Source organism: Bos mutus, chromosome 14 (assembly GCF_027580195.1).
Source record: "Bos mutus isolate GX-2022 chromosome 14, NWIPB_WYAK_1.1, whole genome shotgun sequence".
NCBI classification, from domain to species: domain Eukaryota; kingdom Metazoa; phylum Chordata; class Mammalia; order Artiodactyla; family Bovidae; genus Bos; species Bos mutus.
Genome location: NC_091630.1, coordinates 67,551,077 through 67,565,012, shown reverse-complemented (window position 1 = coordinate 67,565,012; position 13,936 = coordinate 67,551,077). Strand labels below are relative to the sequence as shown.

Genomic DNA, 13,936 nt, shown 5'->3' with positions numbered 1-13,936 from the left:
ATTTTCCACAGCAGTACATTTTTCCTTTCCTTCTTTACCCAGGCCATTGATTAAGCTGCTGAAGGATACAGAGCAGGAAGTACGGTCTTAGTATCTTCTCCTAGGCTTCCCTGGTGGCTCAGTGGTAAAGAAACCACCCACCGATGCAGGAGATGCAGGTTTGATCCCTGGGTCAGGAAGATCCCTGGAGAAGGAAATGACAACCCACTCCAGTATTCCTGCCTGGGAGATCCCGTGAACAGAGGAGACTGACAGGCTACAGTCTATGCAGTTGCAAAAGAGTCAGACGTGACTTAGCAACTAAACGCCACCACCACCAGCACCAATCCTCTCTTAAGGCTAATTTGATTTGTTAATAAGCACATTTAGGAAATAAACGCTCACCACCCACTAGCAGGAAATAGTCCTGTGGCTCCAACTCAAGTCTAGGACACCTGTGAAATGTTGGGGAGACAATGTCTGGTGGCATGAACCAGCTCTGCCATGGCCAGGTATGTCTCTCTGTGTGATCCCATGATCGTGTTTTCCCTCTTCTGTGCCAGGAAACCTTGATCATCCAGTTGAACACAGTTAAAAGTTCTAGAATCCTCCACACTGAAGTCTTGGGACAGCGTCCATTAGCATCAACCACAAGAGTCATAAATGCCAGCACAATAACTTGGATGTTACAAAATATTGCTTAAGAGGTCCCTTTCATGTCATTGAAACACACACACATACACACACACACACAACCATCCAATCCTCTGGCCCCTGGAGCAAAAGAACTCTCAGTTCCGAACAGTGAGCCTGACTAAGTCTGATTAACGAATTTCTGAAGTTATTCTTGTTGATCCTCCCACCCTTGATGCCATAATTTGCCTGTGGCGACGTGTGTGTAGATTAATGAGGCTTTCAGCCGCTCGTGGAAAAGTGTTCATTAGCTTAATTATCCACACCTTCAGAATGAGGGCAGCTAGGGGCTGTCAGGACCCAGTCGAGCGTCTGAGCCAGAGAAGAACGCCTGCTCCGTGCTGCTCAACCAGGAAGGTCTTCCTTGGGGAGCAGGGTGAGAAAAGGGGGAAACAAGGACGAAGAGGGACAGAAGAAGACAAAAGGACAGAATTTGGTGTGATTGCCCAGTCGAATGCTGAGTGCGCCCTGTGCACCTAGCATGGGTGATCCTTCATAAGCAAGCAACTATTTACGCCCCTAGCCTGCTTGATCCGCATGCATCTGACCAGCCCTCACCTCAGAGACCAATCTCTACTAAGTCAACAGAAATGGAATGTATGGAGTATCAAATGGTCACATGCCAAGTCCTCCTAATTCTGGACTGATCGGACTTTATGTCTCACCTGTGGTCAGCTTCCGCCTTGGACCTGGGACTTAATGACTCAGAGCTGCTCAGTACGCCTGGGTGCCATGCTTTGCCTCTAAAGTCTCCCACTCTGCCCGTCCCCCCTCCCCCACCAAGAACCTAGTCCTACTTCTGAGCCCCATGCTGAGAAGGGAAGTTTCTTCTGCTTCTTCATGCTGCCCTTCTCCTGCTGAGTTCTCAGCCTGTTGCCTCTCCCAGTCTCCCTGTTTCTATGCTCTGCCAACTAGGACCCATCTTTTGCTTATCATCCCAGATGTGGAATTTTGTGTTGACCTCCACACCCAGTGGCTTACAGAGCTCTCTTTTAGACCCTGGGTAGGACAAGGATGGTCCTATGGGAGTTCATGGCTCTTAGGAGATAAGACACGGAGAATGATCACTAAAGGAGACAGAGCTTCAGCACCTTGTATATCAGTCTTGCTCAAACTTCCTTGACCATAGGAATCATCTTCTAAAGAGCCAACTTCCAAGACCCTACCCATGAAGATTCTAATTCAGAATATCTGAGGTTTAGACATTGTGTTAAAATGTCTAACAGCAATTTTTAAATTATTAGAACATTTTTAACTAGCATCCAGGAGATCTTTATTATGAGACTAGTTTGGAAAATGCTAGTAAACAACTTTTTGACAGCAGAAACGACTATTGATTAAACCTCCACCAGCCAGCCAAGGGACTAAGAAATGTACAAATATTGACTCATTTTAATTATCCCAACAAACTTTTCCACAAAGGTGTTAAATTCTCATTCTGCTAAAGAGAAAACCCAGATCCAGATACCAATACACTGAACTAATCACTCAAAATCATACAATTATTAAGAGGCAGATTCAAAATGTCATCTTCTTGACTTCTGACCCACATCAACAAAAATAACTTGTTTATAAAGGGTAAATGCTGGTGTAGACAGAAGTCTCTGAGCTTTTTTGATCTACTATCACATCAATAACAAAATTTCAAACATGCACCTCCAACACATATATATGTATTTTTAATTTATTTGTACATGCGTGCGTGCATGCTGAGTCACTTCAGTTGTGTCCAACTCTGTGCAACCCTATCATCTGTAGCCCACCAGGCTCTTGTGTCCATGGAGATTCTCCAGGCAAGAATACTGAAGTGGGTTGCCATGCCCTCCTCCAGGGAATCTTCCCAACCCAGAGACTGAACCCACATCTGCCTGCATCTCCTGCATTGCAGGAGGATTCTTTACCACTAGCGCCACTTGGGAAGCTCTTATATGTACATACTATTATTCTAATATATTATCGATATTATAAAATATATAGAGCCATTCAGAAGATTGGAATCAAGAGAAGTAAACAATTTTAGTACTTATTTTATTTAGCAGCACCTAAGAACAATTTTGATTTTCTGAAAAATTGCTGATAATATTCAAAAAACTTTTAGGGAAATCAAAGTGATTTTACTTTCCAATTTTTTTTTTCAATCTTGGTGAATCTTTATGACATAGTTATTGATGGTTTGGTATTAAATTCAGTTTGTTCTGATACCTGCTTTTAGTGACTGTCATTGCTGGAAAGGAAGCCTCACAGAAATATGTAGATCTAAGTGCAAGCAATGCAGCATTATAGCCTTAGTCATAATACTTAGTTTTCATCTCATCTACCAATTTTGGCAAAGGTATTTGGTGAAATTTGGCAACTAAATTTCCAACTTCCCTGATGACGATCCATTATTCCCACAATCTATTGGAATTAAAAAAAAAAAAAAATTCCTGATAGCTCAGTTGGTAAAGAATCTGCCTGCAGTGCAGGAGAACCTGGTTCAATTCCTGGGTCGGGAAGATCCACTGGAAAAGGGATAGGCTACCCACTCCAGTATTCTTGGGCTTCCCTGTGGTTCAGTTGGTAAAGAATTGCCCTCAATGCTCAATTCCAGAGAAATAAATGACCCAATCAAAAAATGGGCCAAAGAACTAAACAGACATTTATCCAAAGAAGACATACAGATGGCTAACAAACACATGAAAATATGCTCAACATCACTCATTATCAGAGAAATGCAATTCAAAGCCACAATGAGGTACCATCTCATGCTGGTCAGAATGGCTGCTATCAAAAAGTCTACAAGCAATAAATGCTGGCGAGGGTGTGGAGAAAAGGGAACCCTCTTACACTGTTGGTGGGAATGCAAACTAGTACAGCCACTATGGAGAACAGTGTGGAGATTCCTTAAAAAACTGGAAATAGAACTGCCATACGACCCAGCAATCCCACTGCTGGGCATACACACCGAGGAAACCAGAATTTAAAGGACACATGTACCCCAATGTTCATCGAAGCACTGTTTACAATAGCCAGGACATGGAAGCAACCTAGATGTCCATGAGCAGACGAATGAATAAGAAAGCTATGGTACATATACACAATGGAATATTACTCAACTATTAAAAAGAATGCATTTGAATCAGTTCTAATGAGGTGGATGAAACTGGAGCCTATTATATAGAGTGAAGTAAATCAGAAAGAAAAACACCAATACAGTTTATTAACCCATATATATGGAATTTAGAAAGATGGTAACAATGACCCTATATGCAAGACAGCAAAAGAGACACAGATATAAAGAACAGACTTTCGGATTCTGTGGGAGAAGGAGAGGGTGGGATGATTTGAGAGAATAGCATTGAAACATGTATGTTATCATATGTGAAATAGATCACCAGTCCAGGTTCGATGCGTGAGACAGGGCACCCAGGACTGGGGTACCGGGATGACCCTGAGGGATGGGATGGGGAACACATGTACACCCATGGCTGATTCATGTCAATGTATGGCAAAAACCACTACAATATTTTAAAGTAATTAACAATGGCACCCCACTCCAGTACTCTTGCCTGAAAAATCCCATGGACGGAGGAGCCTGGTAGGCTGCAGTCCATGGGGTCGCTAAGAGTTGGACACGACTGAGCAACTTCACTTTCACTTTTCACTTTCATGCATTGGAGAAGGAAATGGCAACCCCCTCTAGTGTTCTTGCCTGGAGAATCCCAGGGACGGGGGAGCCTGGTGGGCTGCCGTCTATGGGGTCGCACAGAGTCGGACACGACTGAAGCGACTTAGCAGCAGCAGCAGCAGCAGCAGCCTCCAATTAAAATAAAAAAATAAATTAAAAAAAAAAAAAGAATCGCCTGCAGTGTGGAAGACCTGGGTTGAATCTCTGGATTGGGAAGATCCTCTGGAGAAGGGAAAGACTACCCACTCCAGTATTCTGACCTGGAGAATTCCATACAGTCCATGGAGTCACAAAGATTTAGACATGACTGAGAGACTTTCACTTGCACACAAAAAAATACTAGTTCAAGGGAATTCCCTGGTGGTCCAGTGGTTAGGACTCCACTTTTTCACTTCCAAGGGCTTGGGCTCAATCCCTGATCAAGAAGTAAAATCCTACAAGCCATGTAGTGCAGTGAGGCTAAAACAAGCAAACAAACAAAAAACTAGCTTAATAGACAATCGTTAATAATAATTCAATTAGAAACTTAAAACAGGCTAGAATATTCTGTTTCAATTTTTTCAAGAATGGAGGCACAGATTATATATGTTATTTTTACAAGGTTAACACTGGAAAAGCCTTTGTGTGAATCACAATAAACTGTGGAAAATTCTGAAAGAGGTGGGAATACCAGAGCACCTGACCTGCCTCTTGAGAAACCTATATGCAGGTCAGGAAGCAACAGTTAGAACTGGACATAGAACAACAGACTGGTTCCAAATAGGAAAAGGAGTACGTCAAGGCTGTATATTGTCACCCTGCTTATTTAACTTAGATGCCGAGTACATCATGAGAAACGCTGGGCTGGAAGAAGCACAAGCTGGAATCAAGATTGCTGGGAGAAATATTAATAACCTCAGATATGCAAATGACACCACCCTTATGGCAGAAAGTGAAGAGGAACTAAAAATCCTCTTGATGAAAGTGAAAGAGGAGAGTGAAAAAGTTGGCTTAAAGCTCAACATTCAGAAAACGAAGATCATGGCATCTGGTCCCATCACTTCATGGGAAATAGATGGGGAAACAGTGGAAACAGTGGCTGACTTTATTTTTGGGGGGCTCCAAAATCACTGCAGATGGTGACTGCAGCCATGAAATTAAAAGATGCTTACTCCTTGGAAGGAAAGTTATGACCAACCTAGATAGCATATTCAAAAGCAGAGACATTACTTTGCCAACAAAGGTCCGTCTAGTCAAGACTATAGTTTTTCCAGTGGTCGTGTATGGATGTGAGAGTTGGACTGTGAAGAAAGCTGAGCACCGAAGAATTGATGCTTTTGAAATGTGGTGTTGGAAAACACTCTTGAGAGTCCTTTGGACTGCAAGGAGATCCAACCAGTCCATTCTAAAGAAATCAGTCCTGGGTGTTCATTGGAAGGAATGATGCTAAAGCTGAAACTCCAATACTTTGGCCACCTCATGTGAAGAGTTGACTCATTGGAAAAGACCCTGATGCTGGGAGGGATTGGAGGCAGGAGGAGAAGGGGATGACAGAGGATGAGATGGCTGGATGGCATCACTGACTCGATGGACGTGAGTTTGGGTGAACTCCCAGAGTTAGAAATGGACAGGGAGGCCTGGCGTGCTGCGATTCATGGGGTCGCAAAGAGTTGGACACGACTGAGCCACTGAACTGGAACTGGAACTGAACACTGGAAATGACTCCTATCTTCGGTGTTCAAGCACTGTCTTCATATAAAAAGTATCATCTTTTTTTTAGTCAAAAATAATATGCATACAGGAAAATCTACATAAGTGTCCAGATCAAGGTAGTTTTACAAAGTGAGCACAGCCAGTTACAGACCGAGATCAAGAAACAGGACATTATCTGCAGCCCTCTTTGTGCGTTTTCCAGTTATTTTCTCCCACCCTCAAGGGTAACCACTCTTAACTTTCAGGTTAGTTCCGTGTGTGTTTTATTTAACCTCTTATTAGTGGAATCCACCAGAAGGCACCTTTCTATGTGTCTGGCACCTTTTGCTCAAAATCTCATTTGTGAGATTCATCCATGGAACTGAAGTTGTCTCGGTCATTCATTTTTGTCACATGTAGTATTGTCTTGTGTGAATACACAGCAGGGAGTTTATTCACATTGTTTTTGGTGGGCCCTGGGGTAAATCCCAGTGTTCGACTATTAGGGGAAATGCTGCTGTTTACACTCAGAACCATCTTTTGGTAAACACTTGTTTGCATTTCTGTTGGGTACGTCCCTAGAGTGGAATTGCTGGGTCACTGGGTTTACTTTGCTTCTGTTTTTTGTTCTGTCAAATATTAGATACTGCCAAACAGTTGCTGGGACGGGTTGCATGAATTTGCATTCCTTACCCTGTGGAAGTTCTGGGTGTTCTATTCCCACCCTTTCTTGGTACTGTCTCTTTCGTTCCAGCCATTTCGATACATGTATGATGGTATCTCATTGTGGTTTATAAGGATTTTCTTGAACGGCATTTACTGTCTCCTTCATTATTAAATTATATACTTACCCTGCAGGGACAACTTATGTGCATACTTCAGTTTCTTCAAATGTATCTATTATAGCTTACTCCCGACAGTCACTTGTCAACCTTGAAAAGATCAAATAATTTGGAACCCTTGATTTTATATTCACTCACAGTTTGAAATGACTTTGCCAAAAGAGAGTGAGAGAATCTCTACTTGAACAAAATATTTTCAGGTGCACTTCCTATCTAATTGCAAAGTATTTCAAAGATTCTGCCATACTTTAAACATCTTGCCTCTGTACAATGATCTGCTGCTGCTGCTGTTTGGTCGCTAAGTCATGTCCGACTCTTTGTGACCCCATGGACTGTCATCTGCCAGGCTCCTCTGTCCATGGAATTCTCCAGGCAAGAATACTGGAGTGGGTTGCCACTCCCTTCTCTAGGGGATCTTCCCGACTCAGGGATAGAATCCACATCTCCAGCTTGGCAGGTGGATTCTTTACCACTGAGCCGCCAGGGAAGCCCAACAATGATTTACACCAGTGAAATCCCACTCTACTCTGTGTTTTGCGACTTTAACCTCCTGGTTTCAATAGCTTACTATGGACAATGTTGCAGTAAACTTCACATTCAGTACTAGCAGCTGGAACTTACCTATTTGTTTTCATTCCAGTCAACATAAATACCTAAAACACTGCTTTTGTTAAGAAACTCATACTATTGAGACTATATATTTTTTTTCTGATACCTCTTTAAGAGCTTATGAAAAAGAGTCCTCCAATGCCTTTCATTACTGAATTGAAGACTCTAGAAACAACATATGTTGGAAACATTCAGTTCAGTTCAGTTCAGTCACTCAGTCGTGTCCGACTCTTTGGGACCCCATGAATCGCAGCACACCAGGCCTCCCTGTCCATCACCAACTCCCGGAGTTCACCCAGACTCACGTCCATCGAGTCAGTGATGCCATCCAGCCATCTCATCCTCTGTCGTCCCCTTCTCCTCTTGCCCCCAATCCCTCCCAGCATCAGGGTCTTTTCCAATGAGTCAACTCTTCGCATGAGGTGGCCAAAGTACTGGCATTTCAGCTTTAGCATCATTCCTTCCAAAGAACACCCAGGGCTGATCTCCTTTAGGATGGACTGGTTGGATCTCCTTGCAGTCCAAGGGACTCTCAAGAGTGTTTTCCAACACCACAGTTCAAAAGCATCAATTCTTCGGTGCTCAGCTTTCTTCACAGTCCAACTCTCACATCCATACATGACCACTGGAAAAACTATAGTCTTGACTAGATGGACCTTTGTTGGCAAAGTAATTGTCTCTGCTTTTGAATATGCTATCTAGGTTGGTCATAACTTTCCTTCCAAAGAGTAAGCGTCTTTTAATTTCATAGCTGCAGTCAAACATTAGTACTTTCCAAATTACAATGTGTATAGCAAACCTCACACACTGAATTATTTGTTTTCTTCACCTCTTCAGCAACAGGTCTTATGCATCTTCCAGTAATATTTAATGACCAAGAATCCATTATAATGTGTAACTCTATAGTTTTCAGATATTTCTTCAGCCATTTCACCATAGCAAGATGACCAAGGCTTTGACCAATGGATGATGACCTTTTACCTTCACTATTAAGCAACAAATTTAAAATTATCACATTTAATCAAATTTTGTAAAGCACTGGGTTTCATGTATCATGGCTTTCACCGGCTGAAAAAAGGTTTTAAATGTTTTGCCAGTAGCAATGTCTTCACACTTTCATGAGGAATGTCAACACACGATATTCACTCAAGGACATCATCATCAATGGTAGTGAATGAGAGACCATATTTCAAATATTATTCTTAATAGCTTTTAAAATAATTTTTAATTATTTATATATGTATTTTTGGCTGTGCTGGGTCTTCATTACTGCACAGACTTCAGTCGTACAGAGAGTGGAGTGTGGAGACGAGTCTCTAGTTGCAGTGCACAGGCTTCTCACTGTGGTGGTTTCTCTTGTTGTGGAGCTCGGGCTCCAGAGCGTGCGGGCTCAACAGCTGTGGCTTGCAGATTTAGCTGCTCTGCGGCATGTGGGATCTTCCTAGACCCGAGATGGAACCCTTGTCTCCTGCATTGGCAGGCAGACTTTTTACGACTGAGCCGCCAAGGAAGCCTGCAATTTTTTTAAGTCTTTTGACAAACTTTGTGCTTGATAGACAGCCCTTATTTTTCTCCTGTAATTAGCTGGGAAGCAGTGAGCACGAGGAGGTGCAGAGGGATCGAGTCAGCCATTCTCACACTGATCCCAGAGCATCATTATTAACGTGGTCGTCTGCTTGCAGTTTCTCCACAGGAATCATTTCAATCACTTGTCTATTTTGTGAGGATTAGTTGAATGGAAATGAGATCTCCTAAGCTGTAAATCCACTTAACGGGGCACAAGACACAGATAGGCAATGCTTCCAGGAGGCACAGAGATTTTCATTTCAGGAAGTGTCCTCTGAATAAGGAGTGTTCCCCTCCGCTTCACCATGGGAGTTTTCAAGGTCAGAGCTCTCAGAGCAGCTAGAAAACATCTGGTCAGCCTTCTCATGCAAGGAGTTGGAATCACCCAGCGGAAGAGTTACCTGGTGGCTCTGGTAGGCTTTCCTCCTGGCTCAGCAGTCAAGAATCCACCTGCCAATGCAGGAGATGTGGGTTCGATCCCTGGGTCAGGAAGATCCCCTGGAGAAGGGAATGGCAACCCACTCCAGTATTCTTGACTGGGAAATCCCATGGACAGAGGAGCCTGGCAGGTTATAGTCCATGGGGTCACAAAGAGTTGGACCCAACTTAGCAACTAAACAACAAGAACAAAGGGGAAAAAATAGAGACCATGGAGACTGATGCAGACTCTGATGGCAGAGAACATAGGTTCAAGCCCCAGTCTCTGCCATCTCTTCTCTGTGAACACTGGAGGAAATTGTACTACTGCTCTGAGCCTATTTCCCCAGCTGTTTACCTACACAGGGCAAAGGTTACCGTCTGTAAATTATATCTTCATAAACTCATCTTTAAAAAGAAAGAAGGAAGGAAGAAGGGAGGGAGTAGAGGAGGGAGGAAAGCATCAATTCTAAGGCCTCAAATTCAGCAGAGATTGTCAAAGGAGACTAGAAGCTCTTGGGGGATAGCATTTCTGTCTTAATTATCTCTGTATCCTTGTCATGCTTAGCACATAGTAGATGCTTAAAAGTTATTACTGATTGCAGTGGGTTCAGCAGTGGTCCCAAAAAGATAAGTCCATCTCCAAATCCCTGGGAACCCTGAATATGACTGTATTTGGGCAAAGGGTTTTTGCAGATATAAGTAGAGCATCTTGAATTGAGAACACCCTGGAATATATCCAGGTGGAGTCTAAATCCAATGATATGTCCTTGTAAGAGCCAGAAGACACAGAACACAGAGGAGGAGTCCAAGTGAAGATGGAAACCAAGATTGGAGTTATACAGCCACAAGTCAAGGAGGGTCAGAACCACAGAAGTTTAAGAAGAGACAAGGAAGGTTTCTTCCCCAGAGCCTGTGGAGTGACTTTAACTCTGCCGACACTTTGAGCTTGACCTCCTGGTCTAGAATTGTCAGAGAATAAATTTTTATTGCTTTAAGTTATCAAATTTGTGGTCATTTGTTGCCACAGTCCTAGGAAATGAATACACTTGTCCTGTTGGCTTCATGTAATCGTGCAAACTTGATATTTCCTGATCTAGTGATTTCCAGACTTAAGCTCTGCAGAGCCCTCCATGGCCCCTATGATGAAATTTTGTATTTAGAGCAATTTTTAGTGTTCTTTGACTGAGCGATTTCACTTTCACTTTTCACTTTCATGCATTGGAGAAGGAAATGGCAACCCACTCCAGTGTCCTTGCCTGGAGAATCCCAGGGACGGGGGAGCCTGGTGGGCTGCCGTCTATGGGGTCGCACAGAGTTGGACACGACTGACGCAACTTAGCAGCAGCAGCATGATTTAAATATTCTTCAGCTTAAAAAAAAAAACAAAAAAACAAAAACTAAATTAGGGAATTCCCTGGTGGTCCAGTGGTTAGGACCCAGCACTTTTACTGCTGTGGGCCTGGGTTCTATCCCTGGTCCAGGAACTAAGATTCTGTAAGCCCCACACTTGGTCAAAAAAAATAATAATAGTAATTAATTTAAAAAATCTAATCAACCAACCCTAAATCTTAACCAATTCTAAAAGCTAACACTGAAGATCAGAGAAATTAAGTAACTTGTCCAACTTGCCCTGCAAACCAGAGGCAGACTCGTGGTCAGCACCACCATCTTCTTCCTAACTTCTGCAGGGCTCTTCCTGTTCCTCAAGGAGCCACCAGTACATCAATGTCCTTGGGGAACCGAGAGGAAGATATCAGCAACACTCTCGTTGCAGTGAATGGCAAGGCAAAGGTGTTCTTGACTATCAGCACCCCCGTCCAAGGTTCAACTGTCGGTTCCACTGTGACAAGTGGAAGCAAAGAAAGAAAACAGAAAAAGAGAAAGGAGAATTCAAACAGCGGGAGTTCCTGGCCGTCCACAGGACATGTAAGGAAAGCATCCATGGTGTCAGCGCCTATGAGGGTTGAACATTCTTCCTCCATAGACTGAGCGGTCAGTTCAGCCTTCGGTCACTTTGGAATCAGACAAAAGTGAATTCCTACTGTAGCTCTGTCACTTGACCTTGAGCCAAGTTAACTTCTCAGAGCCTCATTGTCCTCTGAGGAAGTTACCTGCAGGATGGTTGCAGACTTACATGAGGATTGCAAGAATTAAACGAAACGACACAGCCTAGGGATATAATGCAGATTCTGGAGCCAAGCTAATAGACCCTTGACTCTGTGATAGCAGCTGTGGGTTTTGGACAATTAATTACCTCTCTGTGCCTTGGTTTTCTCATCTATAAAATGGGGACATGCTACCTGCCTCCATAGGTCTTTTGAAGGTTCGAATGAGCTAATAGTTATAAAGTACTTACAGTGCCTGGCAGAACAGTGCCATATGAGCATTTGCTAAATTAAAACTTAATATGGCTCTTTTTCGTGGCGCCTCGGAGGCTGTCGGCCACTTCAGAATGAAGCTGAACATCTCTTTCCCGGCCACGGGCTGCCAGAAGCTCATTGAAGTGGACGATGAACGAAAACTTCATACCTTCTACGAGAAGCTTATGGCCACAGAAGTTGCTGCTGATAATCTGGGTGAAGAATGGAAGGGTTATGTGGTCTGAATCAGTGGCGGGAATGATAAGCAGTGTTTCCCCATGAAGCAGGGTGTCTTGACCCATGGCCGAGTTCGCCTGCTACTGAGTAAGGGGCATTCCTGTTACGGACCAAGGAGGACTGGAGAGAGAAAGCACAAATCTGTACAGGGTTGCATTGTGGATGCCAATCTGAGTGTTCTCAATTTGGTCATCGTGAAAAAAGGGGAGAAGGATATTTCTGGACTCACTGATACTACAGTCCCTCGTCGCCTGGGTCCCAAAAGAGCTAGCAGAATCCGCAAACTTTTCAATCTCTCTAAAGAAGACGATGTCGGCCAATGTGTTGTGCGAAAGCCCCTAAATAAAGACGGTAAGAAACCTAGGACTAAAGCACCCAAGATTCAGCGGCTCGTGACTCCACGAGTTCTGCAACACAAACACCGGCATATTGCGCTGAAGAAACAGCGTACTAAGAAAAATAAAGAAGAGGCTGCAGAATATGCTAAACTTTTGGCCAAGAGAGTGAAAGAGGCCAAAGAAAAACAGCAGGAACAGATTGCCAAGAGATGGAGGCTGTCCTCTCTGAGAGCTTCTACTTCTGAGTCCAGTCAAAAATGAGATGTTCTAAGAGTAACAAATAAATAAGATCAGACATCAAAAAAAAAAAAAACTTAATATGAAAATGTACCTATGGAAGGAGGTGCAGTTTCTCACCTTCTCAAAAAAAGGGACTCCTTAGTGACTTTCAGTTCAGTCAGTTCAGTTGCTCAGTCGTGTCCGACTCTTTGCAACCCCATGAACCGCAGCACGCCAGGCCTCCCTGTCCATCACCAACTGCCGGAGTCTACCCAAACCCATGTCCATTGAGTCGGTGATGCCATCCAACCATCTCATCCTCTGTCATCCCCTCCTCAGTGACTTAGAATTTGGTAAAAAAAAAAAAAAAAAAAAAGACACTATTTCAATTGCATAAAATGCATTAATGCCAGTTTTAGCAAGAGGAAAGCTTGTTTTTCTGACAGATGCTCCACTCTGCGAGTCTGGAAGCTTCCTCTCTGCCTGAGTCAGCGTGGACAGAAAGAGAGTTTGATGAGAATCATAAAAGTCTGAGGGTTCAGTGATTGACTGGCAATGAGAATGTTTTCTTTCCAATGATGAATTATCACCCACCCATCTTTCCAACACCATGGGCATGAGTGAAGAGTGTACACACATTTGGCCCCTTGCACAGCACAAATGCTAAGTAATTCTCCCCCACTGATGCAATTTGCGTGACTCCAGGCCTGGGATCAGGCATTCCTGGACTGACCACAGAGCTTGCTGACTCGGATCTAATTTCTGTGACACTGGCCTGCAAGCATCTAGCTCGTGTCAGCTCATCACTGAGCACTCTCATCCTTCCTAATGAAAATAATAATATCAATAAGTACCAGGTACATATCCAGCCCTCTGCTGCTAGGCACTGGGAACACAGAGATGGTCTCATGGGGAAACAAGATTAACAAACAGAACATTGCAAGTCCCATTAGGTGGGCTCACGAAAGAGACATTTCAGCTAACCAGGGAGTGTAAAACAATTACAGAGCCCTTGCTCTGTGCTAAGCATGACTCCAAGTATTTCCATGTATTAACTCATTCCACCCTTACAGCCACTCAATAGGGGAGGTAGTTTGGCTTCAATTTACAGCCAGGGAAAATGAAGAACAGAGAGGTTAAATCACTTCCCTAAAGTCACACAGCTAGTAAGGGTAGAATCAATGTGCATCCAGGCAGGGGGGCTCCAGAACCTGTGCTCTTGGCCTCCCAGACAGGGCTGAGCTGTCCCTGATCAGTGGCCCATCGCATTTCACCTTTGGGTTCTCAATTCCCTCCACATTAGAGAAGACAGTGGGATCTGCCTAGGATGTCAAC

At 43.5% G+C, this 13,936-nt stretch overlaps 1 pseudogene; it reads left to right on the top strand.

The window, feature by feature from the left end:
- The first annotated feature begins 11,877 nt into the window (after window positions 1-11,877).
- Window positions 11,878-12,643, top strand: LOC102265675 (small ribosomal subunit protein eS6 pseudogene; annotated as a pseudogene).
- Window positions 12,644-13,936: the final 1,293 nt, after the last annotated feature.